This window comes from Balearica regulorum, chromosome 24 (assembly GCF_011004875.1).
Source record: "Balearica regulorum gibbericeps isolate bBalReg1 chromosome 24, bBalReg1.pri, whole genome shotgun sequence".
Classification (NCBI taxonomy): domain Eukaryota; kingdom Metazoa; phylum Chordata; class Aves; order Gruiformes; family Gruidae; genus Balearica; species Balearica regulorum.
In genome coordinates this window covers 1560866-1570259 of record NC_046207.1, presented here as the reverse complement: position 1 = coordinate 1570259, position 9394 = coordinate 1560866, and the positions used below count along the sequence as shown (strand labels likewise).

The 9394-nt window shown below is 54.3% G+C and overlaps 1 pseudogene; it reads right to left on the bottom strand.

The window, feature by feature from the left end:
- Positions 1 to 1212: 1212 nt before the first annotated feature.
- On the bottom strand, positions 1213 to 1984 carry LOC142605013 (feather keratin Cos1-1/Cos1-3/Cos2-1-like; annotated as a pseudogene).
- Between the last annotated feature and the right edge of the window lie 7410 nt (positions 1985 to 9394).

The following is a 9394-nucleotide window of genomic DNA, read 5'->3' as shown; positions in this document are numbered from 1 at the left end:
GCTGTGCAGAAGCCAGCTTGGGGGCACTCCCATACCTCAGCTGAGCTGTAGGTGTGTGGGTCCAGGGTGCTTGCACATGTCAGTTCATCTCTCGCAGTGAAATTCCACTTTAGCTTTAGCTTTAGCTTTACCTTTACCATCTTTAACTTTATCATCTTTATCTTCTTTATCATCTTTACCTTTATGTCTCTCTCTATCTTACTTTTGTCTCGGGGATCAGTTTCTCATCTTCAGCTTTCTCACATTAGACTGCATGCTACTCTCCAGGTACAGCACTTATTTTGGGGCCCTCTCTCAAGAGGAGTACCTCACAGAGCAGCTCTTCCCAGCCCAGGAGACAGCTGTCATGAAGTTGGTGTGATTCCCCTTCCCCTTTTTACTTACAGACAACAGGAAAACTCTCAGGGGTGTGTGAACATCCAACATCAACAAGAGCTCTATCTTGCAGCTCGCCTACCTGGCAAGTGGGAAGAAGAAAGATCTACAACACAGCAGGCAGAGAGGAAAATGGGTCAACCAGACATTGCTGATGGAGTTCCTCTTGCTGGGACTGGGGGATGCCCGTGAGCTCCAGACACCTCTCTTTCTCCTCTGTCTGGCCATAGACACAGTGACCATGGTTGGGAACATACTCATCATTGTGCTGGTGGTCAGAGACCCGCATCTCCACACACCCATGTACTTCTTCCTGATGAATCTGTCTGGCCTGGGGACCTGCTGCAGCTCCACCATCCTGCCCAGGCTGCTAGCCACCTTCCTCACTGGAGACACAACCATCTCTGTGCAGGGATGTGTGGCACAGTTTTTCTTCTCCCCTTCCCCCACCTTTTCCCCTGAGCAGACCAGAAGACTTGCCACAGAAGGAAGGAGGACTCGGAGGCCCAGGCTTGAATGCAGCACAACTTTAATGAGTCTAAAGAAGAAAAGGAGGTGGCTCACAGGGAGCACCAGGGTCAGCCACTAAGAAGCAGTAGAGCTCCTGCAGGGTGTTGTCCGTCGGCCTGCCCGCCCTGCAGAGGGAGGGAGGCCAACAGGTCCCCGCTAGGCTGGTCTTGAGAGACAGCAACAGGAAAGGAAAGAGAGAGAGAGAGGAGTGGAAGAAGGAAACGATGGCCCAAAGCTCTACATAGAATGCCCTGAATCTCTGTCTCCTCTCCAGCAGCACGTTCTGAGGTCTTGGGAGGATCTTGCCAGGGGAAGCTGCCAGCAGATTCAGCAGGGTTGACATCTGTTGCCACAGTAGCGGCTGGTGATGCAGGAGAGGTCACAGCACCCAGAGCTGATGGGCACTCCGTCACGGCTGAGGATGCTGCCAACAGCAGCGGAGGTGGAGGAGCCCACAACGGTGTTCTGTGGGAAGGAGCTGAGGATGGGGCCGGGCAGGGTCACCACCACGGGGGAGGGCTCAATGACGACTATGGAGTTCTGGCACTGCCTGACGCAGGGCTCGTTGCAGCTGTTGGCCAGCGGGGTCGGGCCGCAGGGCTGGCAGGGCAGGCAAGGCTGGCAGGGCTGGCACTGGTTGGAGCAGGACATGTCTCTGGGCCAGAGGTTCACCTGGGAGAGAGGGTAGGGAGAAGTAGAAAACAGGGGCACCTGAAAAGCAGCACCGCACCCAACCACGCAGGAGGCAAGGCACCTCCTGGCCCAGCATGTGCTGCCCAGCTCACAGCCCAGGAGCTGGCTCACCTAAGTCCCAGCCCCTCTCTGCGGAAGACCTTCTCTCCCCTTGCCTCTCCCATGAGAAGCAGCTCCCAGCCCTGGGCTAGCGCAGTCCATATCAGCGGAGACATGCATCGAGGAAAGACCTGTTCTCGAAGGAGGAGGAGAAGAGGCTTCCCACTCACCTGATTCCCAAGGAGAAGGAGGCGAGGGAAGTGGATGAGAGAGCAGAGACCTGGGCTGCCTTTTATAGGAGTCCCGCGCTGCCTCAGGCCCGGAGGCACCCCTTGTGCAAGTAATAATGATGTTCTGACAAGCTCATGTCTAATGCAAAGCATCCAAGCTAATGGCATGGGCTGTGTCCTGGTTTCCTGCACTGCTGCCTTTTCATTTCCTGGCTTATGCCACGTGCTTCCCCATGGGAAGGCTTCTGTAAGTGCCGGGACAAGAGGCCCGAGGATTTCCGGGGCAGAAACACGTCAGCGCAGGCAGAAGACTCGGCTCCAGTGCTGACGGCGTCCTGTGCAGGCAACTGATGTGCACCTGGGTCATTCCTGTGGGCTTGTTTGGGGTTAGGATGTGGGCACCGCATGCCCAAGGACTGCCATTTGAGAGGACGTGGCACATCTCTCTGACGGTCGCTCATTGTTGCACACAGGTGGGCTTCTGCTGGGAGGCTTTGACCCTCTTGCAACACTAACAGTGCTGACAGGATGAGTTTGCTGGGCTCATTGGCCTCATCACCTCTCTGTGCAGACTCTGCAGGTCCTCAGGCAACACCGTGAGCATGTCTGGGGCCCGGTCCTTCCCCGGGGTACTTGACTCCTGTCCTGCCAGCGTGGTCCCCAGCATCTCCTCAGCAGAGGCCACAGCTGCTGATGTTTTCCTGGCTTTATGTGAGCGTACAGCTTTTGGCATGGCTCCGTGCAGGCGTGCATGAGCACACGTGTGTCAGTCTGTACTTGTGTGACCCTCATCACAAGGGCATGCGCAGGTCATAGCAGGGGGACTCTCTCCTGCTCCCCTGGTGTGTCCATGAGCACCGCAGAGTAGCGGGTTGCCCTTGCCAGCAGGAGTCCATCTACAGCTGAATGGTGGTGCCTTTGGCCTGGCAGAGAGGTGCTCAGAGAACTGAAATGCAGTCTCTGCCTCCTGTGCCCTCCACTTCTTGCTTTATGTACAGGGAGGAAGGCCAAGAAAGCCAAGAGCTTTGATTCAAACGCCTTTGGCGACGAAGCACCAGGAATTCCATGTCCCCCATAAAATCCTGAGTCTGAGGGCCTAGCAACTGTGTCTGTGAAGGCAGGGACACGTGATTTAGGGCAAGCCGCTGAAACCCTGCTGCTTCTTCATGAGCGACACAGGAAAAGTCCCTCTTTGTGCAGAAAGGAGCTGTTATGCACTGACCACAACCCCCCATTCCGCAGCAAGGAGGGCCCACAGCAAGCTCGCTACCTTGAACTTCAGGAGAGTAGACTTTGGCCTCTTCAGGGACCTACTTGGTAGAGTACCATGGGACAAAGCCCTGGAGGGAAGAGAGGCCCAAGAAAGCTTGCCAATATGCATAGAATCATAGAATCATAGAATGGTTTGCGTTGGAAGGGACCTCAAAGATCACCTAGTTCCAACCCCCCCTGCTGCGGGCAGGGACACCCTTCACTAGACTACATTGCCCAAAGCCTCATGCAACCTGGCCTTAAACACTTCCAGGGATGGGGCCTCCACAACCTCCCTGGGCAACCTGTTCCAGTGCCTCACCACTCTAACAGTAAAGAATTTCTTTCTAACATCTAATCTAAATCGACCCTCCTTCAGCTTAAACCCACTACCCGTTGTCCTACCACCACACTCCCTGATAAACAGTCCCTCACCATCTTTCCTGTAGGCCCCCTTCAGGTACTGGTAAGGCGCAATTAGATCTCCCCGGAGCCTTCTTTTCTCCAGGCTGAACCAGCCCAACTCTCTCAGCCGGTCCTCCTAGGAGAGGTGCTCCAGCCCTCTGATCAGCTTTGTGGCCTCCTCTGGACTCTCTCCAACAGCTTGATGTCTCTCTTGTAGTAGGGTCCCCAGAGCTGGAGACAGTACTCCAGGTGGGGTCTCGCAAGAGCAGAGTAGAGAGGCAGAATCACCTCCCTCGACCTGCTGGTCACACTTCTTTTGATGCAGCCCAGGACACGGTTGGCTTTCTGGGCTGCAAGCGCACACTGCCGGCTCATGTTGAGCTTCTCATCAATCAACACCCCCAAGTCCTTCTTCTCAGGGCTGCTTTCAATCCATTCCCCGCCTAGCCTACAGTCGTGCTTGGGATTGCGCCGACCCACGTGCAGGACCTTGCACTTGGCCTTGTTGAACTTCATGCGGTTTGCATGGGCCCACCTCTCCAGCCTGTCAAGGTCCCTCTGGATGGCATCTCTCCCCTCCAGCGTGTCGACCACACCACACAGCTTGGTGTCGTTGGGTGCACTGGATCCCACTGTCTATGTCGCCAACAAAGATGTTAAACAGTGTCGGTCTCAGTACCAACCGCAGAGGAACGCCACCCCCCCCCCCGCTCTCCACTTGGACATTGAGCCATTGACCACAGCCCTTTGAGTGTGACCATCCAGCCAATTCCTTGTCGACCGAGTGGTCCATCCATCGAATGCGTGTCTCTCCAATTTAGAGACAAGGACTCAAGGATCACGTCCTCCAAGGTCAGGAACGATGCATCCCAACAAAGAGGAAGGCAGGTAAAAACAGCAGGAGGCCTGCATGGATCAACAAGAAGCTCCCGGACAAACTCAAACACACTGAGGATGCCTACCGAGGGTGGAAGCAAGGGCAGGTAGGCTGGGAGGAATACAGAGAAATTGTCCAAGCACACAGGGATCAGGTTAGGAAAGGCTAAAGCCCTGATAGAATTAAAACTGGCCAGGGATGTCAAGGACAAGAAGAAAACCTTACATAGGTACGTCAGTGATAAAAGGAAGACTAGGGAAAATGTGGAACCCCTCCCATATGAAATGGGAGACCTGGTTACCGGGGACATGGAGAAGACCGAGGTACTCAACAATATTTTGCCTCAGTCTTCACTGGCAAGTGCTCTAGCCACACCACCCAAGAGTCAGAAAGCAGAGGCAGGGACTGGGAGCATGAAGAACCAGCCACTGTCGGAGGAGATCAGGTTCGAGACCATCTAAGGAACCTGAAGGCGCACAAGTCCATGAGACCTGATGAGATGCCTCCGCACGTCCTGAGGGAACTCATGGATGAAGCGGCTAAGCCACTCTACACCGTATTTGAGAAGCTGTGCTGGAGTGGTGAAGTTCTCACTGACTGGAAAAGGGGAAACGCAATCCCCATTTTTAAAAAGGGGAAAAAAAGGAAGAGCTGGGGAACTACAGGACGGTCAGTCTCACCTGTGCCCAGCAAGATGATGGAGGAGATCCTCCTGGAATCCTCATGGAGGAGATCCTCCTTCATGCCTGACAAATTTGGTGGCCTCCTACAATGGGGTTACAGCGTTGGTGGATAAGGGAAGAACAACTGGTGCTGTACACCTGGACTTGTGCAAAACATTTGACATTGTGCCACGTGACATCCTCGGAACAGGCCCAGAGAAGTTGTGGATGGCCCATCCCTCGACATGTTCAAGGCCAGGCTGGATGGGGCTTTGGGCAACGTGGTCTAGTGGAGGGTGTCCCTGCCCATGGCAGGGGGTTTGGAACTGGATGGGCTTTGAGGTCCCTTCCAGCCCAAACCACTCCAGCATTCTAGGATATCCCCTGCAGGAAGTGTGGCCTGTGCAGGGCCCGTGCAGAAGCAGGCTGCTGGCAGAAACTGTGGCCCCTGGAGGACCCACGCTGGAGCAGTCTTATCTGGAAGGACTGCAGCCTGTGGACAGGACCCACGCTGGAGCTGGTTTTGAAAGACTGCAACCTATGGGAAGTGCTCAGACTGGAGCAGGGAAAAATGTGCAGAGGAAACTGCGGCAGAAAGGACTTGTTGTGTACTGACTACAACCCCCCATGCCGCATCCCACTGCGCTGCTTGGGGGTGGAGGAAATAGAAGAGCCGTGAATGAAGGAGGGAGGTTGAGTCTGTGAAAAGGAGGAGAGGATGCAGTGAAGGTATTTGAAGGATTTTTCACTCTTTCTCACCATCCGGCTCTATTTTTCACTAGTAATAAGTTAAAGGAATCTTCCCCAAGTCAAGTCTGTTTTGCCTGTGACGGCAAATGGTAGGTAATCTCTGTGCCTTTATCTCGACCCATGATCTTTTCCACCTTACTTTCTCTTCCTCCTGTCCCATAGAGGAAGGAGAGTGAGAGAGCAGCTGGCTGGGTGTCTGGAAGCCAGCCAAGGTCCCTGTTGTTTGGCACCAACTGTGGCAATCAGAAGTGCCATGAGCGTTTATCATTTACGTGGGGGTTTTTGCTGTGCATCTGTGCCGTCAGGAGCAGTCTCTTTCTCCCACTGCTGTTCCCCTCAGAGGGTGGGGGCAATGATGTCAACTGGCCTTTGTGCTTGTGTACCTGGGAAGTAGTGGCAGGTTGACAGCCACAGGCAGAGCACAGCCCGCCAACTCTCCTGCCACAAGGCTGAAACGAACAAGGAGATTGCGAAGGCCGTGTGGGAGGAAAGCTGTGAATGGGAGCTTCTGTGCTTGCTTCTGCTCTTTCTGACTCTGCTAGCAAAGGTCCTGCATCAGAACTGATGACAGAGAAGAAACACCTGCTCCCTTGGTTGTCCCAGACCCCCCTTCACCTGCATTCCTTTCCCCAACCATCCAGCCCGCATTGCCTCTCCTTTCCAACCCATCCACGCTCAGTGTTTCATGGGTCGGTCAGTGCAGAAGATCTTGGCTGTCTTTGTAGTCCCAGGTTTCTGAGGTTCAAGCACCAAAGGCTGTTCCCCATGATTGGTCGGCTTTGGGAGAGGTGGGAGCTGGGAGGAGGGGCACAGTACAGTTCTCCTCTCTTGGCCTCCTGGTAGGAGGCCCTTCTGTGCAAGGCTGAGCTCTGGGGAAAGCGCTCTCGGTTCTCCCTTGGCACCCCTGTTTCCACGAGGCACCCAGAGATCTGCAAACAAAGATCCTCTTCCTGTCAGGGGCTGGGACTAGTAGATGCAGAGAAGAGGAGAAGGTGGTGAGAGAGCTTCTGCCTTGCAACTGTTCTTCCCCTGCACCCCAGGATGGGATTGCACTTGCCATGAGCTGCAAAGAGCGAGCGTGGGCTATTCTGATCGGCGCTCTCTCTGCAGTGCCATGGGAGGAACTGTCAGTCGCTCCTCTGTGTCGTCTTGCAGGCCCCTGCAAAAAACCTTGCTGGCTGTGGAGGAGGCAGAGATGTCGTTCTGAGCTGCAAGGGACAGGGAGTGAAGCAGGCCCACAGACAGTGTGTCCTGCCCTCCCAATCCTCTAGGAATGAGAAGGGCTCCACCGGCTCACCCGTTTGTTCCCTCCCAGCAGATCTCCTGTCTCCCTGGACAGCTGTAGAGAGCATCCAGAGAGGAAAGGACCACACAGAGCCTGAGGCTGGGATGCAGCAGGGTTTAATGAGTCCAAAGAGGGAAACAAGATGTCTCCAAGAGGAGCCCGCAGTGGAAGGATCCCCACGGGCAGCCAAGAGTCAGTGCCCCGCAGAGGGAGAGGGGCAGGCAGGTGCCCCCAAGCTGCCTTTGGCTGGCCTGATGGCCCAGGGGAGCGGAAAACGACAAAGGAAAAGGAGAGAGTGGAGGAAGGGAACGAGAGGCATTGGCCATGTTTTCAGGGAGCCCAGGCTGGCCCCTTCCAAAGGGCTGACACCCTTTGCCGGAGGAGCGGGGCATGCCCAGCCCCTCTCAAAGCAATGGCCACAATTTCCGTCCTTCAGTCTGGCATCATCTTCTGCGTTCACAGGGCTCCTGGTCTGGGCTGTCGCCAGTGGCTTTAGCAAGGGGGGCACCTTCTGCTGCCACAGTAGCGGCTGGTGATGCAGGAGAGGTCACAGCACCCAGAGCTGATGGGCACTCCGTCACGGCTGAGGATGCTGCCAACAGCAGCAGAGGTGGAGGAGCCCACGGCAGTGCTCTGTGGGAAGGAGCTGAGGATGGGGCCAGGAAGAATCACCACCACGGGGGAGGGCTGGATGACGACGGTGGAGTTCTGGCACTGCCTGACACAGGGCTCGTTGCAGCTGTTGGCCAGCGGGGTCGGGCCGCAGGGCTGGCAGGGCTGGCACTGGTCATAGCAGGACATGTCTCAAAGGTAGAGATGAACCTGGGAGAGAGGACAGGGGGAAGCAGAGCACAGGGGCACCTGAGGAAGAGCCTGCAACCCCACCAACAGGAAGCCAAGGCACCTGCTGGGTGGGGAGGTAGAGGCTGTGCAGGGGGGAACAAGGGCTTCTTTGCCTGAGCCCAGCGGGGCTCTTCAGATAGCAGCCAGGCCCAGGGATCCTCCTGCCTAGCCTGTGGCCAAGAAGCTACCTCAGCCCAGCCCCAGCCTATCTCCATGGCAGACCGTCTCTCCTCTGCTCTCTCCCGTGATCACGATCGCAGAGCACTAACATAAGACCAAGGAGCAGGTATCCCCTGGGATGTCCTGGAAGGCAAGAGTCCATCCTAGAGGAGGAGGCGGAGGAGAAAAGGGGGTTCCAACTCACCTGTTTCCCAAGGAGAAGGAGGTGACGGAAGTGGTTGAGAGAGCGACCAGTTGGTCTGGCTTTTATACTGGCCTCTAGACTGCCTGAGGCCCAAAGGCAGTGCTGCATAAGCTACAATTTTCCTGCCTGCTCCTAATGAACGGAAACATCCCAGGGATGTGTTGCTGTTTCCCTCTATGCTGCCTTTGCATTTCCTGGTTATGTCATGCCCATTCCCGCACGGATGCTTCTGATGAGTGCTGGGATGAGATGCCCCCAGACTTCCGGGACAAGCGGGCCTCAGTGCTCTTCCTGCTGGTAGGAAGAGCCCCGTCTGCTCCAAGCCCTGCAAACTTGACTTGTTCTGTTGAGAGCCGACATATTTTTCATGTAAGAATGATTGGGCCTAAAAGGAGCACTCAGACTCCACACTTTTTTTCATGTCTGCAAGTTCCTTTTGATGTATTCTTCTTACACAGATGTTTAGAGGAAGAAAGAAGTAGAGACCATATGGACCTTCTCTTCTAGAAATATTGACTAAACCAAAATCAGGTTGGATGGAGCTTTGAGCAACTGATGTAACGAAAGATGTCCCTACTCATGGCAGAGCGTTTGGACAAGGTGGTATTTAAAGGTGCCTTCCAACCCAAACCATCCTATGATTCTATCATTCTGTGAAAAAGAGGTATACATATATAGGAATTGACAAAGTCCTCTAAGCCATACAAAGAAAGCTAGTTCAGTGCTAGAAAAAATGAAATGCTGAAGTACCAGGCATTGGCGGATAATGTGGCATATTATAAAAATATTTGGTAAGAAGCACAAGCAGAATGAGAAGCAGGAAAGTTTATGTCTTCCTCTGAATGAGAAACTACAGGTCATTAGTTGATATGGAAAAAACTCAGACCCTTGTGAGATGCTGTTGAAAGCAGTATGATCTGGCAGACTTACGTATCAGGATTGACATGAGCCTGCAATATAAGATTGTACAGAGACATGGATCAGCGTTTTCTAGATTATAGAAAGTGAGGTGGACAATGAGCGGAATGAGTGAGCTGATAAAGTGAGGGATAGCTGGATACACAGTCAGGCAGTGTAAAAATAAGTTTCTAGCTTATATAGGTCATGCAC